The sequence below is a fragment of the Leptonychotes weddellii genome, chromosome 2, assembly GCF_054177405.1.
Source record: "Leptonychotes weddellii isolate Sample4059 chromosome 2, ASM5417740v2, whole genome shotgun sequence".
NCBI lineage: Eukaryota > Metazoa > Chordata > Mammalia > Carnivora > Phocidae > Leptonychotes > Leptonychotes weddellii.
In genome coordinates, this window is record NC_138370.1 from 113232585 (window position 1) to 113246949 (window position 14365).

Here is a 14365-nt window from a genome sequence, read left to right on the forward strand (position 1 = left end):
TACTACCAGGGATACTGAGGTAATTAAGACGCAAGCTCTGCTTCAAAGAGGTCACATGCTAGTGCGGATGCAGTCACACTACCAGACAATTACAACACATGTGGTGAGTTCAGTAATGGACAGTATGATTAGCATAATAATAGAGATGTACCTACATGGATAATATTACCCTGTGTTTTATTTAACCTCATATGTGCATGATCTTATCAGAGGGCATGTTTTTACCGTAATGTCTGCTTAGCTTGCAATTTCCATGAGTGACTTTTTAGCCTTTCTTAGCATATTGTGAAAGTATGTAGAAGAAAAATTTGTTACTGCTAATCTGTGACTGAGGTGAGAATAACACGTGTGGTTGAAATCGAAGGATAAAATAAATACTTTGGTTCCCTTTAATGTATTTTGCCATCTGTTTATTACCTAATGTAATTTGTAGACCTTCAAGGATGGAGTTGACTGTTTAGAATCTCATGATTTTTAGAAAAAACTGCAGAGGTTGAATGTTTAGAATGTGACTCTCTGTAAAGTGAGGAACTCAGTTCTTACAATTTACTTTAAATGGCTTAAAGATGGGATCTTACTACATATATATTGAGTTGTTTAGACCGTCTTCATTATTTTTAAAAATACTAAAATATCTATATGTACTTCTTATACCAAAGGATAAAACTCAATACACCATAGCGCTATATAGATATTCTTGCCATCTGAAAAGGTTCCCCCAAAGAAATAAAATAATATCAGAGGTAAATGGGGAAACCATATTAAATTAAGAATTGAAATAAGTTTTCTTGGGGCACCTGGCTGGCTCACTCAGTAGAGCATGTGACTCTTGATCTCAGGGTCATGAGTTCAAGTTCTACGTTGGGCGTAAAGATTACTTAAAAAAAAAAAGTTTTCTTTTCTCAGGTGACTAGGTTTACCTTTTGTCACTAAAGAGATAGTATGTTTTATCAGATTGCAGGCTTTACTTATACCTCAGGCTCTTTGCATGATTTATATCCCAGGGGACTTTTTTCCTTATATTTTGTGGGTCTGTAGGTAGGATCTCTATTTTATGTATAGAAAGACTTCGATAGGCTAAGAAACAAATCTTAACCCTGAGTCTTATGTCTATGACAAAACCCTCAACTTTCACAACATTATTTTGATTTGCTAGGTTAACTTTCCACTAGCCACTAACTCAGTTTATATCCACAAAGAATGATGATGGAAGATGAAGTTAGGAACCCTGGTGATTAATTTAGATTCCTTTGGTTTTAATGCATTGGCATCTACTTTCATGTGTTAGCATCCTATTCTTTCCTTGGTTTACTTATCAAAGTGGGAAACTGAGATTAACAACATTTATGTACTTTTCTTGTTCATTACTCCATCTATCAGATTTTGATATTCAATATGCGTTACTGATTCCTTCTTTTATGATGGTGTAATACATCATAATTTCAAATTGCAGTGGCTCTTTTGAGAAGACAACAGAGCAACAAGGTTAATTAACATGTATTAGGGACCCAGCAGGGGAAAACTTCACTGAAACCTCTTATCAGCAGAATTCATCTGGTCTTACTAAGTACTGGTTATTAGAATAACCTTTTGCAAACAAGAAAACTGGTAACATGGGGATGATGTGGGAGTTAACCAGGAAGCACCCCAGGTAATGTCCTGCTTGTGTAGCTTCTGTGTAGTGTTAGAGAGCCCTCTACTGCCATGGTGGTGACACCACCAGTTAATTTATCTATAAACCTGTATTATTCCTAACTTGACACTTGATTAGCACTCCCTGCTCACGCCACCCTCCTTCCCCCTCCACAGAGAAAGTCTAAGAGGGAGTTAAAAGCTGCCTCACAGCAAATCTGGGTTAACCTTTATGGGGTTGTGTATCTAAACTTAGACTTCATCACTAGTCTATATTTGAACAAATAAGATCTCTGCGGGCTCTACTCTCATAGGACGGTTACAGATTCTCTAGGGTCTACATATTTGCTAATTACTCCAAATAAAATAAAAAAGATATTATTGGGGCGCCTGGGTGGCTCAGTCGGTTAAGCAGCTGCCTTCAGCTCGGGTCATGATCCCAGGGTCCTGGGATCGAGCCCCGCATTGGGCTCCCTGCTCGGCGGGGAGCCTGCTTCTCCCTCTCCCACTGCCTGCCTCTCTGCCTGCTTGTTCTCTATCTCTCTGTCAAATAAATAAAATAAAATAAAATAAAATAAAATAAAATAAAATAAAATAAAATAAAATAAAATAAAGATATTATGAACTAAGAGGAGGACATTTTTAAATTTTACAGAGATCACCCCGTCTAAACCATGGAAAAGGGGTGCCTGGGTGGTTCAGTCGTTAAGCGTCTGCCTTAGGCTCAGGTCATGATCTCAGGGTCCTGGAATCGAGCCCCACATCGGGCTCCCTGCTCCGCGGGAAGCCTGCTTCTCCCTCTCCCACTCCCCCTGCTTGTGTTCCCTCTCTTGCTGTGTCTCTCTCTGTCAAATAAATAAAATCTATAAAAAAAAATAAATAAACCATGGAAAAAGTAGAGGTGTTGGGTATTCAGCACAAAGCAGTGGAGAAAGCAGTGGAAGGGTAGTAAACTTGCTATCCAAAAAACACATGCAGATACTGACAGCTAGCTAGCCATATGAATTTGGTCAGGTCATTTTCCTCATCTGTAAAATGATAATGCTTGACATACTTACTTATGGGGGCAATTTTAGAGTTAAAGAATATGATAATTATTTGTAAATGATAAAACGACTCAGACAGGGGAGCCTGGATGGCTCAGTCGTTAAGTGTCTGCCTTCAGCTCAGGTCATGATCCCAGGGTCCTAGGATCGAGCCCCACATCAGGCTCCCTGCTCAGCGGGAAGCCTGCTTCTCCCTCTCCCACTCCCCCTGCTTGTGTTGCCTCTCTCGCTATGTCTCTCCCTGTCAAATAAATACATAAAATCTTAAAAAAAAAAAAAAAACCTCAGATATAAAGAGTAGCATATTGCTTTTCTCTTGTGTTTTTTTTTTTTTTAATTTTTATACTTGCAATGCCTTTCAATTCCTTGAATGCAAGACTGTTTAACACAGTGAAGGTGATGCTCTAGCATTGTATTCCATTTCATTGGATGAATATTGGAAAGTGACCTAAAGAATGGTTTGCAGGAAGTGTCATTAAAAACATTAAAAATGTCATTAAAATTGGGGCGCCTGGTGGCTCAGTAGGTTAAGTGTCTGACTCTTGATTTCAGCTCAGGTCATGATCTCAGGGTCATGAGATGGAGCACCAAGTCAGGCTCCACGCTCAGCAGGGAGTCTGCTGGAAATTTTCTCTCTCTCTTTCTTTTTCTCTCTTTCAAATAAATAAATCTTTAAAAAAAATACTATGGAGGGGCGCCTGGGTGGCTCATTCGTTAAGCATCTGCCTTCCACTCAGGTCATGATCTCAGGGTCCTGGGATCGAGCCCTGCATTGGGCTCTCTGCTCCGCGGGAAGCCTGCTTCTCCCTCTCCCACTCCCCCTGCTTGTGTTCTCTCTCTCGCTGTGTCTCTCTCTGTCAAATAAATAAAATCTTAAAAAAAAAAAGTAAATGTTAAAAATAAATAAAATAAAAAAATACTATGGAATCAAATTTCTTGAAACGTTTAAAACCTTCTACCCTGCCTTTTTTCCTATGATAATTATATATCTATGTGATGATCAGAATGAATGTCCAAGAAATAGTTTGTACTGTATAAAACCTTTTAAAAGGATTATTTGTTATTTAAGAAGAACTGGAAATTACTTTTTTTTTTTTTTTAAAGATTTTATTTATTTGACAGAGACAGCGAGAGCAGGAACACAAGCAGGGGGAGTGGGAGAGGGAGAAGCAGGCTTCCCGCCGAGCAGGGAGCCCGATGCGGGGCTCGATCCCAGGATCCTGGGATCACAACCTGGGCCGAAGGCAGCCGCTTAACGACTGAGCCACCCAGGCGCCCTGGAAATTACTTTTTTTGATAATAGCATTATTGAGATATAATTCACATAACCATGTAATTCACCTACATAAATTATACAATTCAGTGGTTTTTAGTATACTCATAAGGTTGTACAACCATCACTACAGGCAATCTTAGAATATCTTCATTACCCAAACGAAACCCTGTATTCTTTAGCTGTCAACCCCTATTGTGGGCTGAATGTGTTCCCCCAAAATTTATATGTTGAAGTTCTAATCTCCAGTGTGATGGTATTTGGAGGTGGGACCTTTGGGGGCTAATTAGGTTTGGATGAGGTCATAGAGGTGGCACTCCTGTAACAGGATTGGTGTCCTTATAAGGAGATAAGGGGGCCAGAGAGCTCACTCCTTCCCATCCCCCCCCCCCACCATAGGGGGATATAGCAAGGAGTTGGCAGCCAGCAAGCCAGGGAGAATTCTCACCAGAACCTGACTATGCTGGCACTGTAATCTTAGACTTCCCTTCTCTAGAACTGTGAGAAGTAAATGTTTCTATTGTTCAAGCCACCCATCTGTGGTATCTTGTTAGAACAGCCCAAACTGACTAAAACAACCGTCAATCTCCCTATAATCCTCCTATCCCAACTCTAGGCAACTGTTAATCTACTTTCTGTCTCTAAAGATTTGCCTCATCTGGACACTACATTATAACCCTTGAGCAGCTTGTCACAAAGCCAGATGTGGAAACTGCTTTTATTTCTCGCATAAGGATGGCATATTAATGGGAAATAGTTGGGGAGGGGTGGAAGGAAGGGAGGGAGGGAGAAAGAGAAGGAAGGAGGGAGGGAGGGAGGGAGGAAGAGTAGGAAGCCCAAGAAGTCAATTTCCAAAATTAAGATACCTATGTAAAGAAATAAAAATACTGGGTGGTGGGGGAGAGCAAAGACACAGGATACATTTGATAAAACCTTTAAGGTTTGGGGTCAGGAAATCATGTATCTTCTCATCAACTGTAAGAACAAAAATCAGAAAACTTAATGGAAATAAAAACAAAGAACTGAACTGCCTTACTGAGATCATATTGGATGGAATTAAAATGCTAGAAAAAGTTAAGGGTTTAGAAAGAGCTTAAGATGATACATCAGTATTTTGCTGTCAGCAACATGATCATGGAAAGAAATACAACTTCACCGTCTAGATTAAAATAGCCCCTGAAACCAAGATTAGGAACCAGCAGCCAGCCAGAGTAGACCATTGATACACTGTGTAGTATTTTCATCAGTGACTCTCCTTCATTTTCAGTTCCTTGACTGAGCAGAAAGTCCAGGGCTGCCTGGCCCGGGTGCCTCTGCCTGGCACACCCCTGCCTCGTCCACGGGGCTGAGCTCCCTGCGTGCCAACTCCTGCCTTCACACAGTGTCTTCTCTTTGTTAAAGAGTTCCCTGTCCGTTCCCTTCCTCCTAATAATGTCTCCATGACCCTCAAAACCCATTCCCAGTGTCGCTCTTGTCACCTAACCTGCCAGACTGCGTGGGGCTTGAGCGTGAGGTCTGGAGCTCTGGTTGCCACACACTTGGATTTGAATCTCAGCCCTGCCTGGCTCTGTGGCCTCCCGCTGGTGAATTACCCTTTCCAAGGCTTGTTTTTCTTATCTGAGAAAATCCAGTGATACCTCTCTCCAAGGGCGTCTTTGAGGATCGACTGAGGAAATGTCTACGAAGCTCTTAGCCCAAAGTCTTGACTTACTATGGTGAGCCCTCAACACGTGGTAGCTGTGTATCCTTTTTTCATAGTCATTATCATATTTCAAGTTTCTGTTTCTCCCTGGTCTATAAATTCTGTAAGGATTTAGACCATATCTTATTAGCCTGAGCAGCACCCCTCATTGGCTCTGATGCATAGTAGCCACTCAAAAAATGCTGAATGAGCCCTTGTATCTGGCAGAGGAAGGGTTTGTTAGGGGAAAAATGAGACGATAATTTGCATTGCTTTCTGCATATTTTTGTCTCCCTCGAGAAATCCATTTTCAGACTTAACAGTTTGGGAAATATCTGTTAAATAAAAACTATATTAACAAACCACTAATAATGTTATAATGGTAATTTATTTAAGACTTTATTTGAGAGAGAGAGAGCGCGTGCACGCAAGCGGGGGGGGCGGGGGGGAGGGGCAGAGGGAGAAGGAGAAGCAGGCTCCCTGCTGAGCAAGGAGCCCGATGTGGGACCCTGGGATCATGACCTGAGCCAAAGGCAGACACTTAACGACTGAGCCACACAGGCACCCTAATGGTAATTATTTTTTAAAGATTTTATTTATTTATTTGAGAGAGAGAATGAGATAGAGAGCATGAGAGGGGGGAGGGTCAGAGAGAGAAGCAGACTCCCTGCTGAGCAGGGAGCCCGACGTGGGACTCGATCCCGGGACTCCAGGATCATGACCTGAGCCGAAGGCAGTCGCTTAACCAACTGAGCCACCCAGGCGCCCAATGGTAATTATTTTTTAAAAGTTAGTAAAAATAACTTACTCTTTCCTTTTTCCCTCCTGCATGTATCCTCATATTCTTTTGAGTTTGTTTAACTAAAGATTAGAAAATGTTTTAACGTATTAATGTTCTAAAAATATTTTTCATCAACTAATATCAACTGCGCCACGAAGAAAGTGACTGTATGCAGCATTCTAAATTATTGCCTCCCTAAGGCAATCAACGGTAAACATCACTTTTCTGAACAAGTATCTCAAAGACAAATGAAAGCTTCCAGCTGCCTTGAAAATAGTTTTGTGACTAAACCAAAAATTTCTTTAAGACCCAAACAACCTTTGGGTTTGCAGTGAAGTGAAATAATTTTCTTTTCCTGCTCTCAAGCCAGAACAAACAGAGTGTGTGGCAAGGCCATGTTACCTTGCCTGAACACATCCTTCTCTGGGTTCACTCTACACCACAGAAAGCACAGCATTTACATTACTGGCATATAGGGGCAGAGCTCCCACCTCAACTGTGCTGCTGAAGAAAAGAAATTAATTTCTTGTCTTTAAGGATGGGAGAAAACCCACGGCATAGTTGTGATTTCATGAAGTTTTAAATAGAAGGAAACAGGATAACTTAAAACAATCAACATGCACATATCTGAAAGTGTTTCTAGCTGGCCCAATTAATTTTACAAATAATAAAGAGTACATGTTTTCAAAATATTATATCAAACAGTAGCATTAGCCCTCAGCAAAGTCTTGATGATGCTAATTTTACCTGGCCGTTTACTGAGCACCTGGAGTGTTCTAGTACCCTGCTAGGTGCTAGTGGTGTACAAACATAAAGACACATCCGGGAAGTGAGGCAAGCGTCTGAACTCATGAATTCTGGTGTTGGGTTGCTCATTTATAGCTATGAACAGTGTATCAGAGCCTGGAAGAAGAAGCATCTCCCTCTCCAGGGTGCTGGAGATGGCTTTGCAGATTAGATGACACTTGAGTGGAAAGATGAAATATTTTCCAGGCAGAGAGAGGTGAAGGAAGGATTTAAGACAGAGGGAACAGCATGTACAAGGAGGAGGACTGACGAAAGTGTAGTGAGTGGTCTCCATAGGTACGTTAGACTCAGATTGGGAGGGACCTTGTGTGCCAGATTTAGACATTTGGATTTTACCCCAAAGCAATGGTAAAGTGGGAGAAGCTTTTAAGTTAGGAGTATGAACCTGGTGGAATATTAAAGATAAACTGGCAAGGGTGGCAGGGAAAGAGTGGAAACAGAAAGATCAAGTTCAAGAAACTTGTCTTTTTTTTTTTTTTTTTTAGGTAGAATCAGCACAATTTGGTGATTGACCAAATGTGGGGATAAGGGATAAAGTTCTTTAAGGAGAGCAGTTGGCTTGTTAACATGACTTCAGTATTTAAAAGGAATTCCATTCTGTGACTTTAACACATGTCTCCAGCCAAGATCCCCTGTGAGGTGCAGTGTGAGCCTCCTGGCTGTGTCAGTCAGCAGGTAGTTCTGCTTCACTCCTGACTTTGACTGTAAGGAGAGACACAATAGATAGAGGAAGGAACCTACCCCTCCCTGAGGAGAGGCTCTTCCCTGACTGTGCACACCCTCCCTCCCCTCAAATCTCTGAATGATGTTCATCAGAAGGGCATCCAGAGATGGAAGCAGTTAGGTGGATGGGACTGAAATAGAATGAGATGTTCATTAGTTCCCTCCAGGTACGTTTTTTGAATCTAAAAGACAGGACGCAGGTTGATAAAGAATGCCACAGTCATAAAATCGGGAGGAATCCAAACAGACCATGTGTCCCCAAGTTAACCAGGAAAAGAACATTTAAAAGAGACTTAGAAGTACTCTGTCAACTTCCCCAAGGCTTTCTGGAACTATGTTGTCATGCCCACTACTAGATTTATCTGGGACCGCTTCCTCTCTATGCTTATCTGCCATCCAGACTGGACAAAATCTGGACTTCTTTGGCCCAGAGCTGATTCTGGCAATGGGGCAGAGAAGGAGTGTTTTCTTTCTGTCCTGTGGGAACATAGATCTTAATTCAACAACATTCATTGAGCGTACATTATATATATCAAGCAAGGGAGAAGTGTAATTGGCATAGTGTTTTAGAACAGTGTTTTTCAACTGTGGGTCATGACCTATTAGCGGTCATAAAATCAATGTAGCAGGTTGTGACCAGTATTTTATATAATTTTACATAACTAAAATGTAACACAATAGAAAATATCCAAACAAGGGCACCTGGGTGGCTCAGTTGGTTAAGTGTCTTCTTGATATTGGCTCAGGTCTTGATCTCACAATTGTGAGTTCGAGTTCCCCTGTACTGGGCTCCATGCTGGGAGCTTAGAAAAGAGTTTAAAGAGTTTAAGTTCTACTTAAAAAAAAAGAAAAAGAAAATATCCAAACAAAGAATAATTTCATGAACTTGTGTCCATTTTATGGGTATGCATAAAGATGTAAAATGTGTTTCTAACTGGAACATAGCCAAAAGTTTTTCTTTAAAAACTTCGTTTTTAAATACTGTATCTGGACTACTTATTGAAGATAGTTCATTTGAGTGGGAGTTTACTACAAGCCTAGAAATCAAATGCCCATGTCAGTGCTGGAAATCAATTCTAGTCATAGCGGGCCTATAAAGGAATTTTCAGAGACAACTTTCTGTAGGATGGAGACACCTTTGTTAAGCAGGTTCTTATTTCTGAATTTAAGGGAAAAAATTTAGTAGATGTATTCATTTCCTATGGCTGCTGTTACAAACAGAGTGGCTTAAAACCACAGAAATTTATTGTCTCACTGTTCTGGAGGCCAGAAATCCCAAATCAGTGTGTTGGCAGGGCCATGTGCTCTCTGAAGGCTCTGGAGAAGGATCTGTTCCAGCCCTCCCTCCTGGCTTCTAGGAGTTCCTTGGCTTGTGGCAGACACAACTCTGTCTTCACACGGTGTTCTCCCCGCGTGCATGTCTATGTTTGTGTCCAAACTTTCCCTTTTTATAAGGACACCAGTTATCCTGAATTAGGGCCCACTGTAATGATTTCATTTTAACTTGATCACCTCTGTAAAGACCCTATTTCCAAATCAGGTCACATGCTCAGGTACTGGAAGTTCAAGCTTCCACATATCTTTCTGAAGGGACACAATTCAACCCATAACCAATATATTTCAGATTTCCACTAGGCGATCAAGAAAGTGGTAAAAACATTTTCCTGTCTTATTGAGAAAAAAGTTCTCAATTTTTGGAAGTCTTTTTGTTTTGTCTGTTTATGTTGCCTCAAAAATTAATAGCTCTTAGTGTTGGCTAAAAATTCATGTCCTGTGAATATTAACAGCTTCAGCTCTTTGCATTAACTCTTTTGTCAGGAAAATTGATTTGCTCTTAAACTTCACTAATTTGTTTTTATTTCTACTGGAGAGGTGTTGTGTTCTTAGTCACAGCATGCAAATAATACAACTAAACAAACAAAACTTACAATAAAGTATATGCATGCATCTACAGAAGTGTCCCCCCAGAATTTTAGCTGCAAACACTTAGCTATGAGCCAGCTTGAAAACATTTACATTTGTTTCCCAAGGAGAACAGGGAGATTGTTTTTCTTTTCCATACCCCTGAATGGGGCCAACCCAAAACTCTGAGCACACCAGCTGCGCCATCACTCCCTGATTGGAGTGGTCCATGGTTCATGCCTGGGCCTGGGCATAAATTGAAAATGCTCAAGGAAGTGTGGCACTTGGGGTTTTGCAGAGGAAGGAAGGAAAGAAAGTGTACTAACTTTATTCACCTCATCATTCTCTAAGAAAATTTTCCTCAACATGAGGGAAAACCTCGAATTCCAGGAAAAAAAAGCTTACTTAGTACTTTTAATTGTATCCTTTTGCTCCCTCGCTTAGTCTCTCCCTTTTGCTCTCTGTTTTGGGTTAAGCCCCCATAGATGATTTTCCTCTTTTCTCCCATAATGGAACCTAATCCTTAGCATTTACCTGGGTTTTTTTTAGTACTCCTCAGTACTCAAGGAACACTTGCAAACTATTTCTTCTAGCTCAAATCACTTGAAAATTTAGTTCAAGTGTGTAGCTAAATATGCAGATGATGTTTGTTTTTTGTTGTTGTTGTTTTTGTTTTGGCATCCAGCCACAATAACCAATTAGAACGTTGGACTCATTGGAACATTTATCAGAACAGTTCAGAAGGGAATTGAATGGAATGGTGATTTGATCCAGCTGTGGAAGGTCCCTTCTGAATACCACACTCTGAGGATTCTCCCAACAGTATTTGATTTTTCTCAGACATAGAAAGTGCCACACAATTTGTGATACCCGTTAGCTTGCTGTGTAATTAAATTGATAGACATTGTATCCTGCGGCTTCAGGTTAGAAATTAGTGCCACTCATGAAGAAACTGTAAGTCTAGGTGTGATTCATTTCTGTGCATTTACCAATATAGAGCCCTATAAATAAATTTGATTAAGACCCCACTAAAAACATAGTATCTGTTATTGCCCTTCTCAGTTGTAGCTTCCTAGATTTGGACTGTTACTTGGGTCTATATGATAAATGCTCTTCCCGGAGGCAGTTGTTTTGAGAGATTATATCACCACATCTCTGAGGACATTAAGCATCTGACTGCCGGACATACATGAGGTGGCTGCCCAAATCTCTAAATGTATGTTCAAATTTAAAAAAGAGGAAAAAAAAGATAAACTAATTGGCTGCTTAAGCTTGGCCATTATTCAGAGTTAACAAACAGGAAATAATTAAAACCTGGGGTTTATACTAGTAACCAAGGAGGAAATGGAATGAATTCCAAGTTATTAGAGTTTGTCATTGACTTAATTTCATAACACACACTCCCTTTTTCATTCACAGGATTTGTGCTTATTTTTAAAAATTAAAAATGAGTCAGAATTCTCAATTTAAAATTTAGGCCAAAAATTATGACTCATTTAATATCATTGGACATGCTATTAAATTAACATAAATCCAGGAACAGGCATAAATAACCTCTATAAATAGATGCTTGCGGGCCTGTAACAACAGTAAAATATCCATTTTGTGCAAATGTAGAAATGGTGACTTTTTTCAAATGTCTTGTATTCTGATATGTAAATTTTGTAGAAAAGTTTATTTTCTCAGTTCTATTTGGAAGAATTGTCCTGTCCTTAGCCATTTTTTTCTTAAAATTGCCTTTAAAATTAGTGCATTAAATTGATTTTTAGAATTAACTGACTTAATTTACAGTAGTTCCGTTTTGTTTCAAAATTTATACCCTTGTCAAGTTACAAAAACCCAAGGAAAGGGTACTGTCATGAAAAGGAAAAGAGAAATATGCTAATTAACTATCAAAATTGATTTCTTTTCTTTCTCTTTTTTAATTGTTCTTCTTGAGTACTGTGCATGGATTGCTACCCTGTTGACTACTACTGATTGAGCAAATCTAGTACTGAATCTGTTTCATTTAGTTTAAATTGCAGTACTTGCACTTTTTTTTTTTAGAACACGTAAAACTAGTCAAACTTCAGGGACATATCCAAATTAAGAATTTCTGATTCTGTCTCTCACTGACAACTTTACCTTGTTTTCAGGCAGATACAGCCTGAAAAATTCTTGCTTATGATTAAAAATTTGTGTTTCTATCAGGAGACATTCTTAGACTGCCAGTACATTTTAATAAAATATTCACTTTCCACATGCTGCCAGTCATCATGCACTATGAATGGACTAAGGTTGGTGTAGAGTCGTTATAATCAGAAGCATGACATGGGGGATATAAAATCCACGAGATCTTGCTGAGGGCTGCTGCCATGCAGACTGGCCATCGCATCGATTTTCTTCACCTGTTCATCCCACCATATTCTGATAGCTTAAGGCTGAAGGGAAGCCGGTAACGGACAAAAATGGACTAACATGTAATACAGTAACTCACACATCACTAGCTGTGTGACCTGCATCTGTTATGTGCCCCCTCTGAGCCCACTTACCTCAAGTTGAGGAGCAAGTACCAGAAAGGGTTTTGATGAGGATTTACATGAGTTAATTAATGTCGGAGCCCCCAGTAAGTAGCACCTGGCTAATGAATAAATGTGTGAGGGAGAAAAGATGTAAAAGAAGAAAGGATTGATTTTGATTCCCTCTGTTTGCTACAAAGAAATTTAGCACACGCACACAAAATAAACATTAGCCAAAACATATGAACAGCTGTGTTTAGAACTCTGCACCATCTAACTCTTCTCCCAAAAGCACTTCTAAGTTCTAAGGAAACCAACCATATTGCTAATTGAATCTTCACTAAAGTACCCTTGTTAATTTTCATTAAAATTTGTTACATGTTAGAGTTAAGGATCTGTTCTGGGCATAAAAGTTTTTAGTACAGTGCCCCTTTTATAACACATGGAGGCAATGTTCCTATAATAATAAAATCGTTAGAGGTTTTTAGTTGCAGCCTTTTTGCATGGTGTTGGTCACAATTAGTACTTTTTGACAGTGAATACTTGATTAGGAAACTCAATTCCAATATTTTTAATAATTTGTTTTGTTCAGGGTTTTCAATGAATTTTTTGAAACCACTATGTAAGCTCCTTGTACCAGTTTCGCTTAAAGTAGTCCCCTCCTGTAATAGCCCTGCTCCAGGTGGACATCTCCCACATGTCACCCCTAACTCTTCAGCTCTGCAACCTGACTCTCTAAGCTGTGCCCTCAGTCCAACCACATTAGAGTCGATAACAAAGCTGATCCATCATTTACCCATCACTTAGGAAGAATTGGCACATTCTTAAAGTCTTTGGCAACAAAAACATTAGAATAGCTAAACTATAATGAAATGGGAAACCAAAATCATGCAAGAATGAAAAATAGTATGTCATAGTTTATGTGCCATCTTCCAACTAAAATGTTAAGACCTTTTCAACTTGTAGGACAGGTGTGTTTGTGTGTTTGGGTTTTACAGTGTAACTGTGTAGTAAGATTTTGCCAGGATATTACCAACTGAGCAAACTTTTCTCTTTTCATCAATGATCCTTTAGAAAATAAAAAATAAGCCAAGAGAGAGGGAAAGCTGAAGTTATCTAGTTGCTTCCCCAAAGGTGGTGGACACCCCAGGTGGTGTACAAGATTAACCAGAGGTACAAGAAGAAAATATTAGAGCCTCTTTTTACTTTTAAAAAGTAAATAATAGTTTATATTTCTACTTTTATCCGTTTAATGATGCATGTAATTAGTAGATGTCGATACTTAGTCATATATTGAGGGGAGTGCTGTTTAAAAGCAAATTTTATGAATGCATGATCAAAAAAGTTCAAAGACCTCCAGCAGACACTAAGGGAAAGAGACTCAGTCTTTGAAGTCATTTGTCAAAAGAAAAACACATGTTAAAGGAAAAAAAAATATTGTATATATCTTACATTTTTAAAAATACTTTTATATAAGCTTCATATTGTTTTTGAAGAATGTAAACTATTGTGTTGGTTGAAGACTGTAAACTATTTCTATAATTTCATTTATGTCCTTACATGTTATCCATACTTGTTAATACTTAAAGTAACTACAGAGAACAAAGAGCAAGAGTAGTGTTTACTGATATGTCTCTCATTGCTAGGACATCCTTCCTGAAGTGGTTCACACTTAACAGGAATATTTTGTTGGCTGTTTCTTACTTTCATCATCGTGGTAATGAGCTATAATTAACTTTATTGAGATAATTAAGTATGCAATCATTTTAAGGGTTTATGTATAATATATGGAACTTGGATGAGGCTTGTAGAAATAAGGTAGTAAAAAGCTCTTGAAAGTGTGACGTTGACTTACTTTTGCCTGAGGCTAATCTTGAGAGAAACCTCTTTTGATGGTCTCCCATGAAGAAGTAATTGACCTTGGCTAGGCCAAGGTAGAGTATGTTTTACTAACTTTACTCCATCGTGAGATTAGCTCTAATGTGTCAAAATAAAATTTCTGACAGGAAGAACAGAGTTTTA

The 14365-nt window shown here is 39.2% G+C and overlaps 1 protein-coding gene and 1 long non-coding RNA gene across 6 annotated transcripts in view; both read left to right on the top strand.

Moving 5' to 3' along the window:
* Positions 1-14365, top strand: part of FAM13A (family with sequence similarity 13 member A) — a 105919-nt gene that overhangs the window by 6415 nt on the left and 85139 nt on the right. The window contains exon 1 of one of the 5 annotated variants that reach the window (XM_081812163.1): positions 11589-13516. The exons of 3 other annotated variants lie outside the window; for them this stretch is intronic. The gene's annotated coding sequence lies outside the window, so the exon portion shown is untranslated. Of the gene's footprint in view, positions 1-11588; positions 13517-13538; positions 13559-14365 lie in introns of those variants that run through there. One more of the 5 variants, XM_081812164.1, reaches the window with a different exon arrangement.
* Positions 3962-5590, top strand: LOC145720167 (uncharacterized). Its single transcript, XR_014142941.1, has 2 exons — positions 3962-4217; positions 5219-5590. It is a non-coding gene; the product is annotated as an uncharacterized LOC145720167 (long non-coding RNA).